Source organism: Pan paniscus, chromosome 3 (genome assembly GCF_029289425.2).
Source record: "Pan paniscus chromosome 3, NHGRI_mPanPan1-v2.0_pri, whole genome shotgun sequence".
NCBI classification, from domain to species: domain Eukaryota; kingdom Metazoa; phylum Chordata; class Mammalia; order Primates; family Hominidae; genus Pan; species Pan paniscus.
In genome coordinates this window covers 188333178-188359395 of record NC_073252.2, presented here as the reverse complement: position 1 = coordinate 188359395, position 26218 = coordinate 188333178, and the positions used below count along the sequence as shown (strand labels likewise).

At 41.4% G+C, this 26218-nt stretch overlaps 2 protein-coding genes across 13 annotated transcripts in view; one reads left to right on the top strand and one right to left on the bottom strand.

Moving 5' to 3' along the window:
- The window catches only part of LOC129393692 (zinc-regulated GTPase metalloprotein activator 1A-like), a 61231-nt gene extending 56339 nt beyond the window's left edge, over positions 1–4892 (bottom strand). Inside the window, exon 1 of one of the 2 annotated variants that reach the window (XM_063604056.1) lies at positions 4748–4892. The gene's annotated coding sequence lies outside the window, so the exon portion shown is untranslated. The remainder of the gene's footprint in view (positions 1–4747) is intronic. The other variant, XM_063604054.1, reaches the window with a different exon arrangement.
- LOC129397663 (olfactory receptor 4K3-like) overlaps positions 4059–26218 on the top strand; it is a 29411-nt gene continuing 7251 nt past the window's right edge. Inside the window, exons 1-3 of one of the 11 annotated variants that reach the window (XM_055112110.2) lie at positions 4059–4187; positions 6341–6444; positions 7078–7221. The gene's annotated coding sequence lies outside the window, so the exon portion shown is untranslated. Of the gene's footprint in view, positions 4188–4485; positions 4818–4988; positions 5129–5273; positions 5406–6340; positions 6445–6929; positions 7035–7077; positions 7222–26218 lie in introns of those variants that run through there. The other 10 variants (XM_055112109.2, XM_055112105.2, XM_055112106.2 and 7 more) reach the window with 10 other exon arrangements.

Genomic DNA, 26218 nt, shown 5'->3' with positions numbered 1-26218 from the left:
CTACGTGCCTGTCCAGCAGATCCACCCTGTCTACACTACCTGCCTGTCCAGCAGATCCACCCTGTCTACACTACGTGCCTATCCAGCAGGTCCACCCGGTCTACACTACCTGCCTGGCCAGCAGATCCACCCTGTCTACACTACCTGCCTATCCAGCAGATCCACCCTGTCTACACTACGTGCCTGTCCAGCAGATCCACCCTGTCTACACTACCTGCCTGTCCTGCAGATCCACCCTGTCTACACTACCTGCCTGTCCAGCAGATCCACCCTGTCTACACTACGTGCCTGTCCAGCAGATCCACCCTGTCTACACTACCTGCCTGTCCTGCAGATCCACCCTGTCTACACTACCTGCCTATCCAGCAGATCCACCCTGTCTACACTACGTGCCTGTCCAGCAGATCCACCCTGTCTACAGTACCTGCCTGTCCAGCAGTTGCACCCTGTCTACACTACCTGCCTGTCTAGCAGATCCGCCCTGTCTACACTACCTGCCTGTGCAGCAGATCCGCCCTTTCTATACTACCTGCCTGGCCAGCACATCCGCCCTTTCTATACTACCGGCCTGTCCAGCAGATCCACTCTGTCTATACTACCTGCCTGTGCAGCAGATCCATCCTGTCTACACTACCTGCCTACCCAACAGATCCACCCTGTGTACACTACCTGCCTGGCCAGTAGATCCACGCTATCTACACTACCTGCCTGGCCGGCAGATCCACCGTCTACACTGCCTGCTTCTCCAGCAGGTCCACCCTGTCTACAGTACCTGCCTCCCCAGCAGATCCACCCTGTCTACACTACCTGCCTGGCCAGTAGTTCCACGCTATCTAGACTACCTGGCTGGCCAGCAGATCCACCCTGTCTATACTACCTGCCTGTCCAGCAGATCCACCCTGTCTCTAATACCTGCCTGTCCAGCAACATTAGTCCTTAAAAAAAGCAAACACACAAAATCAGTGTCTATTTACATCAGCCAAATATTATGACTACGATTTGAAATAAATTTGTAGACCCATGTAAATAAATTTTAAAACTTAATGAGGATATAAAAATGACATGAATAAAGCCTGAAAATCATATTATTAGAATGGAGGACATAGTGACATAAAACATCCGTGACTGTAGACTCAGGGCAACCTAGACTTAAAAGTCCCATGTGGTCTTTTACATGTAAAAAATGAGAATTAGTCTAAAAGTCAATTTTGTCTAAATTTTGATTTTTGGTGAGTGTACAGTCAAAATAGTTGTGAAAAGAAAAAAATAAAGTTGTCAAATTTCATGTAACCTATGTTATTTGGAAATTTAAAATAAGTTATATAAATATTTATAACAATGTTAAACAATTTCATAAGTGGACTGAATAAAACATAATATTTTATCATATACAATAGCTCCTGCCTTCCTGAGGAAAACATAAAATCAAAGGGCGTGAAGGAAGGATTTTGGTTTCACTGCAGAAACATAATAAGACACCAAAGTGTGTGTTTGTGTGTGCGTACATATAATTAAACTACAGAATATAAAATAGCATCTAATATACATCAAAAATGAGTTTCATAGAAAAATTCATTTTACATATATGTCTATAAAATAATAAAATTTATTCAGCCTCACAATTACTTTGTGAACTGGAAATAACAATGAGTTGTCATTTTATCCAAATCTAAAAAAAAACATGCATACAGTATCAAGTTCTGGTTAAAGTAGTAGATGAACTTTACATGGTACATAAGAGTATCTATACAGTTTGTGGGCTGCATCTTGCTAGAATATATTACATTATAAAATGCACCATTTATTTACTCTGCGATCAAACCCCCAACTTGCCCCAAGTGGAGGAACCCTCAGACATTTGCAGAGGAGTCAGTGTGCTAGTAAGCAGCATTCTTTACAAATCTATGAACATCAAGGTCTCCTTGGAACAGATGCTCTGTGAACAATTTATAAAACTCCCTCCTGTTAGACACTTAGGTTGATTCCATTTTTAAATCAATTACTGAATAAAACACACTCCATCGTGTGGATGAAATGCTACCTTAATTTGTCAAAGCTATCATTTTCTAAACTTTTCTTTTTAATTCAAATCATTAATATTTTGTGACCAGATCAATACTGATTCATTGTTTTAAGCTTCAAATGCATTATACAGTTGGGCAGAACACATTTCCTCTCATCAATCTTCTTTTCCAGGATTTGTCAGGTATTCCTGACATTAATTCACTACTAATATGCACAGTTTCTCTAATCATGGTCAACAAAGATCTGACAGTGCATTGTCCCTAAACGATCCATACTTGCCTCACTGACACCATGTGGCCCACTTCCCATCTATAATCTATGTCTGGGTGTGAAGCCCTTCCCATATGATCCCCCGAATGGAACTTTGCAAGTTCGAATTCACTGGGTCACAGTGTGATAGTGTGAAGACAGGAGGACGTTAAGGGAAGGCTATGGGTGAGTTGGGAAATGTGTTAGGCAGGGTCAGAGATGACCACATCCTAAAAACAACACTTAAGGAGGGAGATGACAAAACAGTCAATGAATAACATGACTTTTTCCAGTGAAAGTGCCATATCTAATCCTTTTCCATTTTTGTTCTCTGAGCTTCTTTCTTAGGGAAGATCCTTCTTGAGAAGCCCCTGCTGGGTATTAGGAAAATGCATTTCAGGACCTCTCATCAACACACCCTCTTTCTTTACCACAACCACATATATGGGGGCATAACTCAACATGTGTAAAAGACAATCTTCTGCTTTTCACTGAACCTCCAGGAATTCAGGACAATAAACGTCTACATGGAGACCAACAGGTGAGTTTTTCTGCCCCTTCTTTCATAACACCGTTCTTCCCTAGTGAAGTCCACACACATCCTTACATGGCAGCTGTGGGTATATCAACTGGTCTGACCCTTTTTAGTCACAGAGCCTGAAGTCTCTGCTAGTACCTGCTGAGCACAGGGTCATGGGTGAGAATGGGCAAGTCTTTTTCTTTCTCTGGTTCCTGAACTTCCCAGGCTCTCTCACTTCTGGATCCTGAATACCCAAATCCCAAGCTTCCTTCCCAGAACCAACACCTCCTCCTCATTAGAAAGATACCTTTGTTCTGTGCTTACTTTATCAAGTCTTGCTCTTTCCCTATCCACTGCCTTGTGTCACTATGTGTGTGTCTTGGGGCCGGTGGAAAGGTGAACAGAAGCCAGTAGAGAGTAACCAGCACCAGCTTCACAGGAATGGCATGACCTTGATACGATAGCGGCAGTTTTCCCTTAACATCCCTGCCCCCTAAAGATTTCAGATCATATGTCACACTCTTAAGTAACAGCGATTTGTCTTTCACGGTTTTAATCATATTGATTAAAAGCATTTGTCTTCTCCAGAACATCACATTAAGTCATCAAAAAATATAAACCTTAAAAAGATGTAATTATTGGAACTGAAAAACATAAAAGGTGAGCTTTGGAAATATCTTTGAGCAATTTATTCATTATGAACACATGTAATCTGTTGGAACAAAGTTCTAGGACAATCCAGGTCATCCTTCAATATTTGCAGAAAACAGCACAAAGAAAACTTGATACTTATACTTAGTTGGAAACTTTATGCCACAGCCATTAAATACAGAGATCATATAAAGGAATAGAGGAAGCTGTTGAATACTAAACTAACTCAAATCATCAATATCCTTACGAAGTGCACACTGAATTAATGTAAAAAGTATTTAGTAAACAAAAAGTATTTTCAATATACAATTAAGACTGAAAAGTATTGAGGCCTCATAAGCTGAACCTGACACAATAAATTTAAAAGGGAAACTAATTTGGAAATCAGAAAACCATCTAAGGAATTTGGGAATTAGGCTTCTGTTGCCCTCTCTGCTACTGACGGTCAAGGCCTCCTCATTGTATTCTGTCCTCCATATCGCTGCTGATTCCCATTTTGTCTATTTCCATTTACCCCACTACTACTTGCTCAGGTCACTCTCCTTCATTGTCAGTGTTTGTTCAAATCCCTCAGACCCATCCACTTCCCATCTAAACTTCCCTCCCCTTTTCCCGCTCGTTGGCTCTACCTCCCTCCTCTCTGTTTTCTCCTCACTCTCCTGCCCCACCTCGACATCCACAGCGAGGCAATGAAGAAGCCCCCGCCAAGGAAGAGCCCACTTCTCAGTGGGACACCGGGAAGGTAAACACCCAACACTCACCGCTAGTGGGAGGCGATTGCGCAGAAGCACGAGGGTTGTTACAGGATCGGGCAGGTCCCCTGCCCCAGTCTCGGACTCAGGGTCCTGTCTGAGGCGGCCACCCCGAAGCGTGGGGTTTGCGGAGACGTAGGGCCTGGCGGAGGGAAGGATGGGGAAGCATCTCAGGGAGGACTGGCGTCTGCCGAATCCCAGGGCTGCCCTGAGGGGCCAAGAGGGGCGAGGGTGGGGACGACGGAAGACAAGCCACATGCCGAATGGGGACCTGACGCGGCGCGCGACAGGATGGGCGGACGGTGAAGAGACCTAGGGAGGAAGGGCCGGACAGGGGCGACCTCAGTGACGGAACCGGACACAGACGCAGATCTGGCAGCTGAGCGACAGGCTCCGGAGCATTTCCGGGCGTCGCGGGACTCCCCGCCGACAGGAGGGCGGTTGCCGAGCCTGTGACATCCGCGGAGACCAGCAGGCCCCGGGTGTGGAGGATGCCGCAGGAAGGGGACTGCGTGGCTGGGTTTGGCCACAAAAAGCGGAGGGCACTCACCCGAGCGGACCTTGGCTCCGGAGAACCCGTTTCCCGGTCAACAAAACACGTCGCGCGAGGGGCGGGGCCCGTACGTGCAGGGAGGGGAGGCAGAGAAAAAGGCGGGGCCGGGCCGGGGCGGGGTCTCGGGCAGGGGCGGGGCCGGGGCGGGGCGGGGTCTCGGGCCGGGGCGGGGCCGGGGCCGGGGCCGGGGCCGGGGCCGGGGCCGGGGCCGGGGCGCTTACCGACCTCGGGGCGCTTACCGACCTCCGGCCGCCGCTGCGCGCGTTTCTGGCCCTGCCGGTGTCTCCGCCGGTTGAAAGCGCGTGTCTGCGTCGGGTTCTGTTGGAGTGAGTTCGGTGCGCCGTGGGTCCGCGCTGCTTCCACCCAACTTCCTGTTAGGTAAGAGGCGCGTGAGGCTCCTGTGCCGGGGGCGGTGCTGCTTCCGAGTCGGCGCGCGGCGGGGACGCGAGTCCGTAGGTGCTGGCGGGAGCGAGAGTGGGGCGGGGACCCTCGCGAGCCCGCACTCCGCCTCTTCGGCCCCACACGGCGTGACGCGCGCTCGGGCTCCGCGTTCGCGTCGAGGCAGAGGCCTAGTAGGGGTCGGGCCCGGGGCTGGAGGGGCCGGGACCGGGCGGGGTGCTGCCCTGGACACCGCGCCGGCAGCTGTTCCGCGCGGGTTCGTGTCATTCCTATTTTCAACCTGTCCTGCTCCGCACCTGAGATGATTTCTAAATTCGGTACCTTTGGGACAGGCGTGGATGACATCCCATAATTTACTTCGTTATTAATTTCTAAATGTAATACATACCACTCTCTAAAAGTATTTTTTAATTTGAAATATATTTGTATATATGTACCTATATATTTATTTATTTCTGAATTTTGTCTCCAGTACATATAATGAGGCTTGTAAAGTGGATAGTGTTCAGGACATAGGTGGATTTTGCTTTTAAGTAGTAAAGACTTAATTGGTGACTTACTGGGGCTATTTGATAAGGATTTTTTTTTTTTAATGAACATTAAAAACAGTGAAATTGTATTTACGGATTTCATTAGCTTCATTTATATCTTAATTGGTGAAAACTGTAAGTTAATAACTCATTTTTATTTCCTTTGGAGATTCTTAAGTTTGTGCTACCAATGATTATTTCCAAAAAAGGCACACTTCTGGTTTTCCCAGAACTAATGCTAGCTTCTCAATCTTTTGAGTTTACTTGATATTAATGTTTGACCTCAAATCATGTCACATTTTTGAAGAAAACTTTCTCTTAGCCAGTGGAACATAAACCACCCTGGAGTTCATATAGAGGAGGGGTTCAAATGCCTCTGATAGTGTCGTGTTAAAACTCATGGCCAAACCCAAGGTCACATAGCTTTCTTTCCATGTTTTCCTCTAGAATTTGTATAGTTTTGTCGTTATAAAATGGGTCTTGTCCTAGACCCCAAGAACAGGTTTTTGGATTTCACATGGGAAATACCTTTTGGCAAGTCACAGAGTATAGTGAAGTTAAGATAGTTTATTAGCGACTACTCAGCTTCATAGCAGGGCGTCCTCAGAAAGCAAGAGGAGGAATGCACCTGTTGTAAACATATAATTTTTTTTTGAGACAGAGTTTCTCTCCTGTCACAATGGCATGATCTCGGCTCACTGCGACCTCTGCTTCCTGGGTTCAAGGATTCTGCTGCCTCAGCCTCCCAAGTAGCTGGGATTACAGGTGCGTGCCAATATACCCGGCTAATTTTTTGTATTTTTGGTAGAGACTGGGCTTCACCATGTTGGTCAGGCTGGTCTGGAACTCCTGGCCTCAAGTGATCTGCCTGCCTCGGCTTCCCAAAGTGCTGGGATAACAGGCATGAGCCACCCGGCGCCCGGGCTTAATGTTTGTTTATATAGGTTATTAAGAATCAGTTTGTGACAGGCTATTAGTATTGTTACTTCTCTTTGTTACTGTCGATTTTAACAACAATTTATGTGTGTACTATTACCTTTAAAGTAAAACTTATTTTTAAACTAAGAATGCTTTTTGTTCTTAACGTTCTGGGACATTTAAATAAGTTTCGTGTCTTTATTAACTTGTTCCCACAATCATAAATATTTTATAACCAAAAGTGCTCAACCCCCTAAATATATAATCCAACAAATTTAACATGTGTGTGTGTGAGAGAGAGAGAGAGAGAGACAGGGTCTCACTCTGTCACCCAGGCTGGAGTGCAGTGGTGTGATCATGGCTGGCTCATTGCAGCCTCAAACTTCTGGACTCAAGCAATCCTCCCACTTCAGTCTCCTGGGTAGCTGGGACTACAGGTACGTGCAAGCATGCCATCTAATTTTTTTTTTTTTTTTGTAGACATAAGGGTCTTGCTATTTGCCCAAGCTGGTCTTGAGCTCCTGATCTCAAGTGATCCACCCGCCTTGGCCCTTCATGTGGAAAATTAGAAACCAAAATCCCCTGTGAATCCAGCGCACTCGAGGTTCATTCTCCACACCCAAGGTGAGGCAGCCACAGGGCCAAGCTGCGGTCTTGGAACAGAAATGTAGCATCAGGAAAGCAACTAGAACACCCGCCACACTGATAATAACCTCCGTAGTACTAATAACACTGCATCTGTGATGCTAGTGTTAGCACCCGTTGTATACAGAGAGCACACCCGTCGGGGTAACTCAGAAGCTGCCGTCCACATCCAACCCCGGGAACATGGATGTGTCCCTCAGTGCGCACATAATGCTTGGAACGCGGAGATGACATCGTCACCTAATGCTACACGCGTCACACTCATATAATCCCCGGAACACGCATGTGTCCCTCAGAGCACACACGTAACCCCTGGAACGCCCGTGACACAGTCAGACTCACGCCACACCCGTCACACTCATATAACCCCCGGAACACGCATGTATCTCTCAGAGCGTACATACCACCCGGGATGCAGACATGGCCTTTGCAGCCCACACGAGAGGGTCTGCAGCTCTGAGGATGGAACCTTCCGGCTCTCGCTGGGGCGCTGAGTTGACAGCCTCTGCTGGCCTGGGTTTGGGCTGGATTTGGCCTCTGTCATGAAACTTCATGTTGTTGTCTCTGCCTTACTGACGTGGTATTGCCACGGTTGTTTTAAAAAGTAGTTTACTTCCCAATAATGTCATACTTCTGGGAAACTTGCAACAGCACTTAGTATGCCTTCTCCTTTATCTCCAATTCCCCAGCTGTTATTGCTGTGCCAGATTTGCAGCTTCACAAAAAATACCCCCGTGTGTTTCACCAAAAGCAGGAATACTCCTCCAGGTGATCCCCAAATAACCCCCAATTTAGGAAATACACAGTTTCTATGTGAAAGTCCAGTCTACAGACCTATTTCACTTCACTCCCTGCCCTAGGTGGGAGAAAAATGTCTATTTCCATGCGGGCCCAATTTTCCTTTTCGGGAACTGTTCCTGAGACTCAGTTTTCTGTTTTTGTTTTGTTTTGTTTTGTTTTGTTTTGTTTTGTTTTGTTTTGACGGAGTCTCCCTCTGTCACCCAGGCTGGAGTGCAATGGCGCCATCTCTGCTCATTGCAACCTCTGCCTCCCATGTTCAAGATATTCTTCTGCGTCAGCTTCCCGATTAGCTGTAGTTACAGGCACCTACCACCACACCCGGCTAATTTTCTGTATTTTTAGTAGAGATGGGGTTTCACCATGTTGGCCAGGCTAGTCTTGAACTCCTGACCTCAGGTGATCCATTCGCCTCGGCATCCCAGAGTGCTGGGATTACAGGCGTGAACCACTGCATCCGGCCGACTCTCAGTTTTCACAGCCTTAACAGATGTAAAGAGCAGAGATGACTCCAAGCTGGGTCTGCCCAGCGTTTCCTCCTAAACATGTGCAGATCCTGTGTTCCTGGCAGGAACATCCTGGCCTGGGGCTGCGCTCTCCTCACTGCAGCCCACTTGGAGGGGCACCCATCCATCCCACCACCACTGGCGATCTCACTTGGAAATGGCAAATATTCATTTACAATCACAAATTTCATCCTGTCAAGCTCCGCATTTCACTTTGCCCCTGGTTTTCCCTGGCCTTAGAACCGTGGACTCCAGACCCCGAGTTCTCCTGCCTGCTGTCCTCTCCCATCCAGTCTGCTACAGCTGCCTGCAGTCCCACTCATGGGGACATGGACTCCCAGGTGTCTTGGGGATTTTATGTGGGTTCCCCCAACCCATTCACCCAGTGCTGACTGTACTTTTTTAAGGCTTTTTCTAGATAAGTCCTTCAAGTCACAGCAGTTACGATATCTAAAAGTAGAAAAGTTAATGTTGATTTTCTAAAGACAAAAAAACAATTCATTATTAGATCGTCTGTGAGACGACCCTCAATTTTTTTATCTTTTTTTTGAGGATAGAGTCTCCCTATGTTACCCAGGCTGGAGTGCAGTGGCACGACCTTGGCTCACCACAGCCTCCACCTCTCGGGTTCAAGCGATTCTCCTGTCTCAGTCTCCTGAGTAGCTGGGACTACAGGCACCTGCCACCATGGCTGGCTATTTTTTGCAGTTTTAGTGGAGATGGGGTTTCACCATGTTTGCCAGGCTGGTCTTGATCCCCTGACCTCCAGTGATCTGCCTGCCTTGGCCTCCCAAAGTGCTGGGATTACAGGCGTGAGCCACCGTGCCCAGCTGCCCTCAATTTATAAATCAAGGAAATACTAGTTCTCTGGAACCAAAGTTCATGTTTGAAATAATTAGGAAAGAAAAATAAAATCTCATTGCTGAAAGAAAGGCAAATAGCACAATTGATTATTGAAATTGCAGAACAGGGCTGGGTGCAGTGGCTCACTCCTGTAATCCCAGCACTTCGGGAGGCTGAGGCAGGCAGATCACCTGAGGTCAGGAGTTCAAGACCAGCCTGAATAAGATGGTGAAATCCCATCTGTACTAAAAATACAAAAATTAGCCTGGTGTGGTGGCACGCACCTGTAGTCCCAGCTGCACGGGAGGCTGAGGCAGGAGAATCGCTTGAACCCAGGAGGTGGAGGCTGCATTGAGCCGAGATCGTGCTACTGCACTCCAGCCTGTGTGACAGAGTGAGACTCCGTGTATTAAAAAAAAAAAAAAGGAAATTTCAGAAGAATTTACTGGACAGACTGTTACCTTGCTGTATTCTCTAGCCCTGTGTTAGCAGTTACAAGGTATTTTAGGTTTAAACACTTATATTTTAGTCATTTGGTATAGTTAACTATCAAAAAGTCCTGTCCACATCATGACAACCTATATAAAATTTGGAAACCTCTTCATCTATGCAATGGAAAATTGGTAAAGTAAGTGTAGATATTTAAGTTAATGAATTATTAATATTTAGGTACTGAAATGAGTGAGGGAATGTAATTATGTCATAGTTCTGGCGTGGGACTTGGGGGGGCTCCCTCTGTTGCCTCTTGCTGGATGACAAATTCGTGACCTGTGGAGACTGAAGGATAAACTGTCACCTTCATCGGAAACCCTAGTCCAGAAGGAAAGTCCTCATTTCAGGATATACCACTTTGTCCCATGCATTTCCTTTTTCTTGTTCTGTTTTTTGGAGACAAGTCTTGCTCTTTCGCCCAGGCTGGAGTGAAGTGGCCTGATATCGGCTCACTGCAACCTCCATCGCCCAGGTTCAGGCAATTTTCCTTCCTCAGCCTCCTGAGTAGCTGGGATTACAGGTCTGCACCACCACACTGGCTAATTTTTTTTTTCCTTTTAGGCGGAGTTTCGCTTTTGTTGTTAAGGCTAGAGTATGATGGCGCGATCTCGGCTCACCACAACCTCTGCTTCCCAGGTTCAAGCGATTCTCCTGCCTAGGCCTCCTGAGTAGCTGAGATTACAGGCATGTGCCACCACGCCCAGCCAATTTTGTATTTTTAGTAGAGATGGGGTTTGTCCATGTTGGTCAGGCTAGTCTCGAACTCCCAACCTCAGGTGATCCGCCTGCCTCAGCCACCCAAAGTGCTGGGATTACAGGTGTGAGCCACAGAGCCTGGCCCTAATTGTTTTATTATTTCCTAGAGAAAAGGTTTCACCATGTTGGCCAGGCTGGTCTCCAGCTCCTGACCTCAAGTGATCCATCTGCCTCAGCCACCCACAGTGCTGGGATTACAGGCGTGAGCCATCTTACCTGGCCCTTTTTATTTTTATTTTTGAGACAGGGTGTTGCACTGTTGCCCAGGCTGGAATGTAATAGTGCGATCTCAGCTTACTGCAACCTCCACATTATGGGGTCAAGCAGTCCTTCTTCCTCAGCCTCCCAAGTAGCTGGGACTGCAGCTGTGTGCCACCATGTCTGGCTAATTTTTGTATTAGTAGACATGGGGTTTGGCTGTGTCGTACTGGCTGGTCGAACTCCTGGGCTCAAGTGATCTGCCTGCTTCAGCCTCCTAAAGTGCTGGGATTACAGCAAAAAATAATTTTTATTTTATGTCTTTTATAATTTTGTATTCTAGGGTGTAATCCCTAGAATAATTTTGTATAAGAAAGAGTCTTGTGTGGTAAATCTTTTGTCCTAAGGTAAACTGATTGGTGGTTTAAATATATTTTTTAAAAAGTACACGGCTAAGACTGGGGGTTTAAGAAAATGAGGAAATATCTGGAAAAGTCAAAGAGGATTTATGAAAGGTGGGCCTTACAAAACGTTGTGTGTGTAATTGGCTTGGCTGGGATTGAAAAGAATTTGTTTATAATTTTTTTCTAAACATTGGTGTCAGGGGTGCACTGATACAGGACAAGTCTGGTTCTACAGAGTTTAAACATCAAGGTTTTTTCAAAGTACTGAACTTCTCTTAATAAAATTGAAAATGGCTTGGATTTTGTTTATCTGCCATCTTTTAAATTACAGACAGTTTTTATTTGTGTCACATTTTTGTTAGATATATTTAATTTCCCTGGTTTCAGGTTTAAAATGCTGTGCTCTTTGTTTAAAATGGTACTTTCATTTCTTGAGGAAGAGTTTTCCATTGGAAATTTTTCAGATTCACATCTCAGAGGTTCAACTTTTACAATATCTCACAGCATATAATTTGCAGGTCATAGATTATTGCCTTCAGCTTTTTCTCCCCTTAAGGAGGCCTGTGATAATAACTCTCTCCTTCAACTTGTTTATCAGGTTTTGTATCTTTTTTCTCTGGTTCCAAATCAGCTATTGTTGCATGACCCTGAAATGTTTATCTTGAAGGCCTGGAAAGGCAATGTTTTTCTCCAGTATACTTTAATTCTGTACTCTTGGTTTTTTCTCAAGGTGTTTGACTTGTTACCCTTCTACCCTTGGGCATTTTCTTCCTGTGACTGATTACATTCAAGCATCTTTTCCATCAAATTTAACTTCCAGGTTATCTAATGAGCTTTCCACAAGGAGAAACAATCAATCACACTTCAAAAGATTTCCTTTTCCTTTTTGGCAGATGGCCTGAGAAATAAAGATTTTACATTTTATCAGAATGATTTATTGTGTTGCACTTATTAGATCTTTTTGTTATTTAAAAAGAAACTGAGCTTTAAAAAGGTTAAGGTTTTTTTCATCCATGTACCTCCTGGTATTGAGTAAAGCATTTTGATTATCACTCTGGTTACATAAGTGATTATTATTTTACAAATGACCTATGATCCTATTTTGATCAAGTGTTTTAAGCCTTTGAACATCTTTCACAAACTTCCCCAAAATTAAATTATAAGACTTTTAACCTAATATTAACTTTGGAATTTTTCAGTTGGACCCCAGGAAAGATTTAAAAGACATATATGTCTCACTTTGTGCAGCTATGAAATGTTTAGGATTATTTGGTAATTTGTATAAGAAATATTGTTAAATGACAAGTGATAGTAGAACTTTCAGTTGCATTTATGGGTATGTTGTTGATATAAAGTTCTCAAAAATAATATAAATTTATAAAAATCTAATATGTTATCAGTAACAATTCTGGCAATCTTAAAATGCTACAGATAATAGAAATAACTAAATGCTGAGGCCAGCATTATCCTAATACCAACACCAGAGAAAGGTATTATGAGAAACGGAAACTACCAGACCAGTATCATCTCTCATGAATATAAAGGCCAAAAAAACCTCAACAATGTATTAGCAAATGGAATCTAACAATGCATGAAAAGAATTATATACCAGTTTTTTATCTGGTTATGCAAGACAAGCAATATTCTGCTTCTCTAAGGGACTTCCTGTCTATATCAACCCCAAAAACATCAGGTTCCAGGCTGACTGGCATAAGGGGTGTATTATTTAGCCTATTATGCTACCTGGTACAACAATTAGACCACCCTGAATCTGACAGTTAAGTGGTCCCATCTGCCCTTGGCTATTCTCCAGTCTTATCCCTTTCATACTAGAGAACCAAGTTTCGTAGCAGAATCTCCAACTACTGTAATTCTTGGGTACAGAAGACAGTAATAAATGTGCTATTTAAAGATGTTAGTGACTACCTTAAAAGTATCCCCTTGACCCTCTCAGAGCATGCATACCTTTAAAAAATCTCAAAAAATATATAATACAGTCTATAGTGCCCGAAGAAATGTTCTGCAAATTTTCTTCCAGTTAATTAAGTTGAATCTAGACTATCTGATATATGAGGCCATATGAAAAAGTAATTTCTGTGATCTGTGTTTACCCTTCTTGCAACTTCTGAAAAAAAATCTAATGACACTATGAAACAGTTGCTGAAAATTTACCGGGTATTAGAAAACTAAACAAATAATCAAAGTTGTCTCATAATTTAAAAACTCTATAATGAAATTTTTAATTGGAAAATTTTGCCTGAAAATATTTAAGATGCAATATGTTTAGCCTCAGAAGACATATTTAACCTTAAAATTGGGAGACATAGTAGGATCACATTTACTTTCAAACATGAAAGGAGGGGGCATCATAAAAGATATTTGATTATATGCAATTCCAGATTATAAAATGGGAAATGAAATATGAAAGCTATAAGGAAGCAAATTTTCATCTCAATAAAATAATATAATTTCACTTTTAATAAGTAAAGTTCCCAAAAGGTATTATGTTGCTCTATGTGCTCGCCAGTTTCCCAGGCCTAGAAGTCTGAAAGAATAGGTTGCTTACTAGTTGAACATAGAGGGGTTTTAGACTAGTTTTTCCTCTTAGTATCAAGATCCCCAAATTGCACTCAAAGCACTACTAATTGTTTAACTATTTTTTCGCCCATTTTATTGTTTTCTGCTTATGTGAATATTGAATAATAATACATTTAATTATATACATGGATATAATTTTTGAAAAATTATAATTGTATACATATGCATTTTTAACATATGTAATAACATAAAGGCAAAGAAGGAACAGCAAACCTGAATCAACATTCAAGGTAACACTTGTTTTGCTTTCCAAAAAATAATTGTACACAATTATTCCCTTTAGATGAGAATGCTTTTCAACCCAATGCAAGAGGAAAATATCAGCTTATGCCAATAGCCCTGCAAATACACACTGTGGGTGGGAATTCATTAAAACATTTTAGGATGTTCTATGGAAGAGTCAAAATGCAGCTCACACAAAAAGTGTATTGTAAAGTTTGAAACTATCTAAAACTGCTCATAGATAAGGAATTAAATATGTATTTGTATTATTGACTAACTTGGAATAAACTGTCCAAGGTATTTGAGCTCCTGAATTAAGGACAATACATTGTCTGAAAATAGCATAAATGTTAAATATTTGCATTTACACTGGTGCTTACAGAAGGCACCATTTGTACATTATAAATTACTTAGATCTTCCTCAGACTCAGGAATTGACTATTCAGTCTCTTCATTGCCATCTTCATATCTTGTTTTGCAATGAGTAAACGGCAGGACTGAGGATGAGTGTAATCATAAAGTCTAAAATGGCAAGAAATTTATCCACTGGTACTGTGGGAAATGGCTACACATAAATAAAGACGCATGGTCCAAAGAACAAAGCCACCACAGTGATGTGAGCTGAAAGAGTAGAGAGGGCCTTGGACAAATCACCTGAAGAGTGTTTCCATACAGTGACAAGGATGAAGATATAAGAGGTAATCAATAACAAGAAAGTGCCTGTGGAAATGAACCCACTATTGGCAGTAACCAGGAACTCCATCCTGTAGCTGTCTATGCAGGCAAGTTTGATAAACCAAGGAAGATCACAGTATAAGCTATCTATCTCATTAGGACTGCAAAAAGGCAAATGGACAACAAAAGCCAATTAGGTAACTAAGTGAATAAGACCAATAACCCAAGCACCAGACAGAAGCAAAACGCACATCCACGGGCTCATGATGGTCAGGTAGTGGAGGGGTTTGCATATGGCCACATATCTGTCAAAGGCCATAGCTATAAGGACCACCATCTCAGATCCACCTAGGACATAAAGGACAAATATCTGGATGACACGCCCCTGGAATGATATGGTATTGTGCCCAGAGTATAGGTCAGAAATCATCTTAGTAACTGTTCAGTAGAAAAACACAAATCCATAAATGAAAGTGGGCTAAAATGAAGTACATGGGGGAATGAATGTAAATGAGGATCGAAGGTCACTATAAACACAACAATAATGTTTCCCAGAACAACTGTCACATAAAACACTAGAAATGGCAAGCAGGAAGTGCTGCACTGGTCTGTAGGTAGAAAGTCCCAGGAATACAAATTCAGATACCTCAGAGTAATTTGCTTCAGACCTCAGGTTTTGTCTGGTGTAAACTGAAAGATCACAAATAAAATAAGAACAAAGGAATTTGTCAGGAATAAATATTGAGAAAAACATTTAAATTGTTCTTAAATATTATATTAAAAAAGAAATCTTCCTGAACCACCATAAGATGTTTTGAAATTTTTATTTATTTATTTTTAAAAAATTTTATTATTATTACATTTTAAGTTTTAGGGTACATGTGCACAATGTGCAGGTTTGTTACATATGTATACATGTGCCATGCTGGTGTGCTGCACCCATTAACTCATCATTTAACATTAGGTATATCTCCTAATGCTATCCCTCCCCTCTCCCCTCAACCCACAACAGTCCCCAGAGTGTGATGTTCCCCTTCCTGTGTCCATGTGTTCTCATTGTTCAATTCCCACCTATGAGTGAGAACATGCGGTGTTTGGTTTTTTGTCCTAGTGATAGTTTGCTGAGAATGATGGTTTCCAGTTTAATCCATGTCCCTACAGAGGACATGAACTCATCATTTTTTATGGCTGCATAGTACTCCATGGTGTATATGTGCCACATTTTCTTAATCCAGTCTATCATTGTTGGACATTTGGGTTGGTTCCAAGTCTTTGCTATTGTGAATAGTGCCGCAATAAACATACGTGTGCATGTGTCTTTATAGCAGCATGATTTATAGTCCTTTGGGTATATACCCAGTAATGAGATGGCTGGGTCAAATGGTATTTCTAGTTCTAGATCCCTGAGGAATTGCCACACTGACTTCCACAATGGTTGAACTAGTTTACAGTCCCACAAACAGTGTAAAAGTGTTCCTATTTCTCCACATCCTCTCCAGCACCTGTTGTTCCTGACTTTTTAAGGATAGACATTCTAACTGGTGTGAGATGGTATCTCATTGTGGTTTTGATTTGCATTTCTCTGATGGCCAGTGATGATGAGCATTTTTTCATGTGCTTTTTGGCTGCATAAATGTCTTCTTTTGAGAAGTGTCTGTTCATACCCTTTGCACACTTTTTGATGGGGTTGTTTTTTTTCTTGTAAATTTGTTTGAGTTCATTGTAGATTCTGGATATTAGCCCTTTGTCAGATGAGTAGGTTGAGAAAATTTTCTCCCATTTTGTAGGTTGCCTGTTCACTCTGATGGTAGTTTCTTTTGCTGGGCAGAAGCTCTTTAGTTTCATTAGATCCCATTTGTCAATTTTGGCTTTTGTTGCCATTGCTTTTGGTGTTTTAGACATGAAGTCCTTGCTCATGCCTATGTCCTGAATGGTATTGCCTAGGTTTTCTTCTAAGATTTTTATGGTTTTAGGTCTAATATGTAAGTCTTTAATCCATCTTGAATTAATTTTTGTATAAGGTGTAAGGAAGGGATCCAGTTTCAGCTTTCTACATATGGCTAGCCAGTTTTCCCAGCACCATTTATTAAATAGGGAATCCTTTCCCCATTGCTTGTTTTTCTCAGGTTTGTCAAAGATCAGATGGTTGTAGATATGCTGCATTATTTCTGAGGGCTCTGTTCTGTTCCATTGATATATATCTCTGTTTTGGTACTAGTACCATGCTGTTTTGGTTACTGTAGCCTTATAGTATAGTTTGAAGTCAGGTAGCATGATGCCTCCAGCTTTGTTCTTTTGGCTTAGGATTGACTTGGCAATGCAGGCTCTTTTTTTGGTTCCATATGAACTTTAAAGTAGTTTTTTCCAATTCTGTGAAGAAAGTCATTGGTAGCTTGATGGGGATGGCATTGAATCTACAAATTACCTTGTGCAGTATGGCCATTTTCACGATATTGATTCTTCCTACCCATGAGCATGGAATGTTCTTCCATTTCTTTGTATCCTCTTTTATTTCATTGAGCAGTGGTTTGTAGTTCTCCTTGAAGAGGTCCTTCATGTCCCTTGTAAGTTGGATTCCTAGGTATTTGATTCTCTTTGAAGCAATTGTGAATGGGAGTTCACTCATGATTTGGCTCTCTGTTTGTCTGTTATTGGTGTATAAGAATGCTTGTGATTTTTGTACATTGATTTTGTATCCTGAGACTTTGCTGAAGTTGCTTATCAGCTTAAGGAGATTTTAGGCTGAGACAATGGGGTTTTCTAGATATGCAATCATGTCATCTGCAAACAGGGACAATTTGACTTCCTCTTTTCCTAACTGAATACCCTTTATTTCCTTCTCCTGCCTAATTGCCCTGGCCAGAACTTCCAACACTATGTTGAATAGGAGTGGTGAGAGAGGGCATCCCTGTCTTGTGCCCGTTTTCAAAGGGAATGCTTCCAGTTTTTGCCCATTCAGTATGATATTGGCTGTGGGTTTGTCATAGATAGCTATTATTTTGAGATACATCCCGTCAATACCTAATTTATTGAGAGTTTTTAGCATGAAGGTTGTTGAATTTTGTCAAAGGCCTTTTCTGCATCTATTGAGATAATCATGTGGTTTTTGTCTTTGGTTCTGTTTATATGCTGGATTACATTTATTGATTTGTGTATATTGAACCAGCCTTGCATCCCGGGGATGAAGCCCACTTGATCATGGTGGATAAGCTTTTTGATGTGCTGCTGGATTTGGTTTGCCAGTATTTTATTGAGGATTTTTGCATCAATGTTCATCAAGGATATTGGTCTAAAATTCTCTTTTTTGGTTGTGTCTCTGTCCGGCTTTGGTATCAGGATGATGCTGGACTCATAAAATGAGTTAGGGAGGATTCCCTCTTTTTCTATTGATTGGAATAGTTTCAGAAGGAATGGTACCAGTTCCTCCTTGTACCTCTGGTAGAATTCAGCTGTGAATCCATCTGGTCCTGGACTCTTTTTTGTTGGTAAGCTATTGATTATTGCCACAATTTCAGATCCTGTTACTGGTCTATTCAGAGATTCAACTTCTTCCTGGTTTAGTCTTGGGAGGGTGTATGTGTTGAGGAATTTCTCCATTTCTTCTAGATTTTCTATTTTATTTGCGTAGAGGTGTTTGTAGTATTCTCTGATGGTAGTTTGTATTTCTGTGAAATCGGTGGTGATATCCCCTTTATCATTTTTTATTGCATCTATTTGATTCTTCTCTCTTTTCTTCATTAGTCTTGCTAGCGGTCTATCAATTTTGTTGATCCTTTCAAAAAACCAGCTCCTGGATTCATTAATTTTTTGAAGGGTTTATTGTGTCTCTATTTCCTTCAGTTCTGCTCTGATTTTAGTTATTTCTTGCCTTCTGCTAGCTTTAGAATGTGTTTGCTCTTTCTTTTCTAGTTCTTTTAATTTTGATGTTAGGGTGTCAATTTTGGATCTTTCCTGCTTTCTCTTGCGGGCATTTAGTGCTATAAATTTCCCTCTACACACTGCTTTGAATGTGTCCCAGAGATTCTGGTATGTTGTGTCTTTGTTCTCGTTAGTTTCAAAGAGCATCTTTATTTCTGCGTTCATTTCGTTATGCACCCAGTAGTCATTCAGGAGCAGGTTGTTCAGTTTCCATGTAGTTGAGTGGTTTTGAGTGAGTTTCTTAATCCTGAGTTCTAGTTTGATTGCACTGTGGTCTGAGAGACAGTTTGTTATAATTTCTGTTCTTTTACATTTGCTGAGGAGAGCTTTACTTCCAACTATGTGGTCAATTTTGGAATAGGTGTGGTGTGGTGCTGAAAAAAATGTATATTCTGTTGATTTGGGGTGGAGAGTTCTGTAGATGTCTATTAGGTCCGCTTGGTGCAGAGCTGAGTTCAATTCCTGGGTATCCTTGTTAACTTTCTGTCTCGTTGATCTGTCTAATGTTGACAGTGGGGTGTTAAAGTCTCCCATTATTATTGTGTGGGAGTCCAAGTCTCTTTGTAGGTCACTCAGGACTTCCTTTATGAATCTGGGTGCTCCTGTATTGGGTGCATATATATTTAGGATAGTTAGCTCTTCTTGTTGAATTGATCCCTTTACCATTATGTAATGGCCTTCTTTGTCTCTTTTGATCTTTGTTGGTTTAAAGTCTGTTCTACCAGAGACTAGGATTGCAACCCCTGCCTTTTTTTGTTTTCTATTTGCTTGGTAGATCTTCCTCCATCCTTTTATTTTGAGCCTATGTGTATCTCTGCACATAAGATGGGTTTCCTGAATACAGCACACTGATGGGTCTTGACTCTTTATCCAATTTGCCAGTCTGTGTCTTTTAATTGGAGCATTTAGTCCATTTACATTTAAAGTTAATATTGTTATGTGTGAATTTGATCCTGTCCTTATGATGTTAGCTGGTTATTTTGCTCATTAGTTGATGCAGTTTCTTCCTAGCCTCGAAGGTCTTTACATTTTGGTATGATTTTGCAGTGGCTGGTACTGGTTGTTCCTTTCCATGTTTAGTGCTTCCTTCAGGAGCTCTTTTAGGGCAGGCCTGGTGGTGACAAAATCTCTCAGCATTCACTTCTCTGTAAAGTATTTTATTTATCCTTCACTTATGAAGCTTAGTTCGGCTGGATATGAAATTCTGGGTTGAAAATTCTTTTCTTTAAGAATGTTGAATATTGGCCCCCACTCTCTTCTGGCTTGTAGAGTTTCTGCCAAGAGATCCGCTGTTAGTCTGATGGGCTTCCCTTTGTGGGTAACCCGACCTTTCTCTCTGGCTGCCCTTAACATTTTTTCCTTCATTTCAACTTTGGTGAATCTGACAATTATGTGTCTTGGAGTTGCTCTTCTCGAGGAGTATCTTTGTGGCATTCTCTGTATTTCCTGAATCTGAACGTTGGCCTGCCTTGCTAGATTGGGGAAGTTCTCCTGGATAATATCCTGCAGAGTGTTTTCCAACTTGGTTCCGTTCTCCCCGTCCCTTTCAGGTACGCCAATCAGACATAGATTTGATCTTTTCACATAGTCCCGTATTTCTTGGAGGCTTTGTTCATTTCTTTTTATTCTTTTTTCTCTAAACTTCCCTTCTCACTTCATTTCATTCATTTCATCTTCCATCACTGATACCCTTTCTTCCAGTTGATCACATCAGCTCCTGAGGCTTCTGCATTCTTCATGTAGTTCTCGAGCCTTGGCTTTCAGCTCCATCAGTTCCTTTAAGCGCTTCTCTGTATTGGTTATTCTAGTTACACATTCGTCTAAATTTTTTTTCAAAGTTTTTAACTTCTTTGCCTTTGGTTTGAATTTCCTCCTGTAGCTCGGAGTAGTTTGATCGTCTGAAGCCTTCTTCTCTCAACTTGTCAAAGTCATTCTCCATCCAGCTTTGTTCCATTACTGGTGAGGAACTGCGTTCCTTTGGAGGAGGAGAGGCGCTCTGCTTTTTAGAGTTTCCAGTCTTTCTGCTCTGTTTTTTTCCCCATCTTTGTGGTTTTATCTACTTTTGGTCTTTGATGATGGTGATGTACAGATGGGTTTTTGGTGTGGATGTCCTTTCTGTTTGTTAGTTTTCCTTCTAACATACAGGATCCTCAGCTGCAGGTCTGTTGGAGTTTGCTAGAGGTCCACTCCAGACCCTGTTTGCCTGGGTATCAGCAGCGGTGACTGCAGAACAGTGGATTTTCGTGAACCACGAATGCTGCTGTGAGATCGTTCCTCTGGAAGTTTTGTCTCAGAGGAGTACCCAGCCATGTGAGGTGTCAGACTGCCCCTACTAGGGGGTGCCTCCCAGTTAGGCTGCTCGGGGGTCAGGGGTCAGGGACCCACTTGAGGAAGCAGTCTGCCCATTCTGAGATCTCCAGCTGCATGCTGGGAGAACCACTGCTGTCTTCAAAGCTGTCAGACAGGGACATTTAAATCTGCAGAGGTTACTGCTGTCTTTTTGTTTGTCTGTGCCCTGCCCCCAGAGGTGTAGCCTACAGAGGCAGGCAGGCCTCCTTGAGCTATGGTGGGCTCCACCCAGTTGGAGCTTCCTGGCTGCTTTGTTTACCTAAGCAAGCCTGGGCAATGGTGGGCGCCCCTCCCCCAGCCTCGCTGCTGCCTTGCAATTTGATCTCAGACTGCTGTGCCAGCAATCAGCAAGACTCCGTGGGCATAGGACCCTCCGATGCATGTGCAGGATATAATCTCCTGGTGTGCCGTTTTTTAAGTCCATTGGAGAAGCGCAGTATTAAGGTGGGAGTGACCCGATTTTCCAGGTGCCATCTGTCACCCCTTTCTTTGACTAGGAAAGGGAACTCCCTGATCCCTTGCGCTTCCTGAGTGAGGCAATGCCTCACACTGCTTCGGCTCGCACATGGTGTGCTGCACCCACTGTCCTGTGCCCACTGTCTGTCACTCCCTAGTGAGATGAACCCGATACCTCAGATGGAAATGCAGAAATCACCCGTGTTCTGCATCGCTCACGCTGGGGGCTGTAGACCAGAGCTGTTCCTATTCGGCCATCTTGGCTCGACCCCCCCGGATCAGTTTCTTGGTTAGCCACCCTTCAGCCTGTTTTCCCTTTGCTCTCCTTATCCCTTTTGTTTTCACTTTTGTTGTCTGAAGATTTATCCTTTCCTGCTGCCTTTTTTGGCTTTGTTTCCAGTTTAACAGAAGCAGGTTTAGCTGACAACAATGCTTTTTTTCTGTTGTTGGGTATCTCTATTGAGATTCCATTTTTCAACCTCATTGGTTTCTGACCTAATATTCATTTCTTTGCACATTGGGCTTATCTTCTTTTTTTTTCAGTTTTCTCAGGTAGAAGCTTATTATTATTGATTTAGGTCTATCTTCTTTTCTAATATGTGTAATCAATGATATAAAGTTCCCTCTAAACACTGCATTCATTGCCTCCCACAAATTTTGTCTTTTCATTTATATTTAGTTCAAAATATTTTTAATATCTTCTGAGACTTATTTTTTGATCCATTTGTTATTATTAACAAGTGTTGTTTAATCTCCAAATATTTTAGTTTAATTCCTTTGTAATCTAACTTTTAGTTTAATTCCTTTGTAATCTAAGAACATGTTTTATATAATTTCCATTCTTTTAAATTTGTTAAGTGTGTTTTATGGAGTAGAATGTGGTCTATCTTTATGAATGTTCCATGTGAGCTTGAGAAGAATGTGTGATCTGCTGTTCTTAGATGTAGTTTTCTAAATATGAATTAGGTCAAGTAGATCAATGGCGTTGTTGAGCCCTATGATGTCCCTAGGGATTTTCTGCCTGCTGGATCTAACAATTACTGAAAACAAGGTGTTGAAGTCTGCAAATGCAGTGGTTGTTTGTCTGTTTGTCCTTGGAGTTCTATCAGTTTTTGCCTTAACGTTGTTGTTAAATGTTTACACATTCAGAATTATTATGTCTCTTTTGAGAATGAATGAATTCCCTCAGATTAAGTGTGTCTCAGAATATATTTTGTCATTCTTCACTTTTGATGGATAATTTTGCTAAACATAGTATTCTAGTTTGATTTTTTTTCAATGCTGTAAATATTTCACTCCTTTCTCTGCTACATGGATTGACCAAAAACATTATGCAATTTATATTCTTGTTCCTCTGTATGTACGGTTATTTCCCTATATCCTATGGATTCTTTCAAGTCTTTTTTCTTTTTTTTTTTTTGGCTTTTCTGTAGTTTAGATGTGACATGCCTAGGTGTGGATGGGTTTTTGTTCTGTTTTGTATTTATCCTGCTTGGTGTTGTCTAAGATAAGTGGTTTCATCACTGCCATTAATTTGAGAAAATTCTGAGCTATTATTATTTCACACATTTCTCCTGCCCTTTTTCTTTTACTGTTCTTCTGGTATTCCAGTTGCACATATGTCATACCTTTTATAATTGTACAATTCTTGGATATTCCGTCGGGGGTGGGGGTCTTCTATTTTCCTCTGTGCATTTCAGTTGGGAAGTTTCTATTCAAAAGTCTTCAAGCTCACTGAATCTTTTCTCAGCTTTGTCCTGTCTACTGCTGAGCCCATGAAAAGCATTCATTTGTTCATTTGCAGAACAGAGGCCAAAGAGGAAATTATCAGGAACTCACCTTGCACAATTTCATGTAATTATTTGTGCTAATAGCCCTCCTCGATTTTTCATCTTCATCTTTCACTCTGTGGTACCTAAGAACACAGATTCTCTGAGCCAGGCAGTCATAGTCTGAGTCTTGTCTCTGTTACTGTGATGGTTAATACCGAGTGTCAACTTGATTGGATTGAAGGATACAAAGTATTGATCCTGGGTGTGTCTGTGAGAGTGTTGCCAAAGGAGATTAACATTCAACTCCCTGGGCTGGGAAAGGCAGACCCACCCTTAATCTGGGTTGGCACAATTTAATCAGCTGACAGGATGGCTGGAATATAAGCAGGCAGAAAAATGAGAAAGGAGAGGCTGGCCTAGCCTCCCAGCCTACATCTTTCTCCTGTGAGGGATGCTTCCTGCCCTCAAACATTGGACCCCAAGTTCTTCAGTTTTGGGACTCGAACTGGCCCTCCTTGTTCCTCATCCTGCAGACAGCCTATTGTGGGACCTTGTGAGTATGTGAGGTGATAATTTATATATATATATTCCATTAGTTCTATCCCTCTAGAGAACCCTCACTAATACAATTACTTATGAACTATGGGATATTAATCAAGTTACAAATGCCAAGCCTCATATGTTTTCGTATCTAAAATAGGAGCTCTTGTATTATCTTAATGTTGTTTGTTTATTGTTTTCTTGTACATTTTTGGAAAGTAACTGAAGCAGCTCAGATAAACCAGGTGAATGTATAATCTCTAAAATGGTGATAATAGATCGAGTTTATACATATAGAATGCCAGTTTATACATCTCCTCAGATTGTGTAGATGCTATATTTAAATATGTTGATATTCATCATATTGTCTGGAATATTCACACAATGGAATCTGAATAGTTTATTTACAACTTTTTATCTATTCTTTTGATTCCTTGTATCTAATCAACAATATTTTTATGTAAAATATTTTCTAGGTTATGTCTCAAGACCTGAGGCCTTGCTTTACCTGATCTTCAGCTTAATTGACCAGAGGACTCATCACTACTTACCTGATTAATGTCAAGCCCAATAGTCCCACCCTTGCCACATTCTCTTCCCAAAGCCCAAGCGCTCATTCCTAAAGTGCAAAGACAACACTTTAAAAACGTGTTTTTTCTTTTGAACAAAAAGGAGGTATCTTTTAAATAATGTTATCTTAATTCCTCATTTCTCTAAAAGCAACCACTCCATTAAATGAAAGATATTTAAGCATAAATTGATTTTAATACATTAAATATTAAAATACCTTTCATATACGGATGATCCCCAATTTATAATGGTTCTACTTATAATTTTTCAACTTTGCAATAGTGCAAAAGCCATACATATTCTGAGAAACTATGCTTTAGGTACCCATACAATCATTCTGTTTTTCACGTTCAGTTCTGCATTCAAGAAACTACATAAGATAGTCAATATTTTATTGTAAAACAGGCTGTATATGATTTCATCCAACTGTAGGCTAATGTTAGTGTATTAAGCATGTTTAAGGCAGGCTAGGCTAAGCTATGATGTGTTGAATGCATTTCAATTTTTAATATTTTCAACTTATCATGGGTTTATTGAGATGTAACCCCATTTTAAGTCAAGAAACGTGTGTACCGTATATCAAAAAACAGAACTCATCAAAATATACATGTTAACATATGCACATGTTATTATGTAATTACATGAAAAGGAAACTAGAACAAAATCCCTAAAAATATGTACAAGACTTATTTTTGGCAAAAAAAAAAGTAATTAAAAAAAGGAGACAGAGGCAGATTATTATATATCTTTCTCAAGCTTTAAAGTGTTGGAACTTTGAACAGTAAACCTGAATTTGCATAATACCTTATAAATGAAAACAAAAGATAAGCTTCTGCTATTGATGTTATTTATAAGAATATTAGTTATTTTATTTTTTACATAATATGTTAAACCTAGAACATTGCTCACATAAGCACAGAAAGTTTTGAGACCTTAACGTGCTTCTCTACTCTTCATTGTGTATGCTTCATACAAAAGCAGTGGTTCAGGGCTGGCTGCTCTGTCATAGGCATGGCTGCTGCATCAGTGCCCAGCTCATCTCCCGCTGCCTGTCACCCACTCCTACCAACACAAGTCATCTGGCTTCTGCTGGGGTTAGAAATGGAAGCTCTGCTCTGAAATAATGTTTCTCTTTTAAAAAATTAAACAAAGAAATGTTTTAAAACGGCTTAACTTCTATCATTAGAACCTTTAGAATTGTATTCGCTAGGGCTCTTTGTCTTTAACAAAAGGTTCTCTATTAAGTGATATTCTCAATTCAGAGAAACTGGAAAACTATGAGATCCCAAAGGAATATGGTATAGGTAGTTTGAAAGCCTTCCACCCCAGAGGCTACTCTGCAGTGAATATATGCCTCACACTCTCCCACAAACACTGGTCACTGCAGAAAATGCATTGTTTTGCTGCAATAGGGTTTTATTTCAGACGTCAGTTAAAATATGGGCAATGCTTTATCCATGGGAGAAAAATGTGGTGAGATAATGATGTCTGTCCAGTAAGATATGGTCTGTATTCTAACCTATCCCTTACTTCCTCTATCACATTTAAGAGAATTTCACAATGTTTTAACACCATTTTTCCACACCTACTAACTAACTGGGATAGTTTGAAAGTGCTGCATAGCTTCCAGAAATATCAAGGGTTTTCTCCCAGCTACATCTTGGGACTTCTGTACTCCCTACAGCATCAAAGGGAATGACTGCTAGACAGTCTCACACCTTGATAGATGCCCTGGTTGAGGAAGGCCTCTTCTTACATATCCGTAATAATCAGAGTCCATAGTTTTCCTGGATTAAGGGACTGTTCTAGGTACAGATATGTGACTGTCATTAGCGGAAATTTTCAAACAGGGAAAAAATTGTTAATAATTTATTGAGAT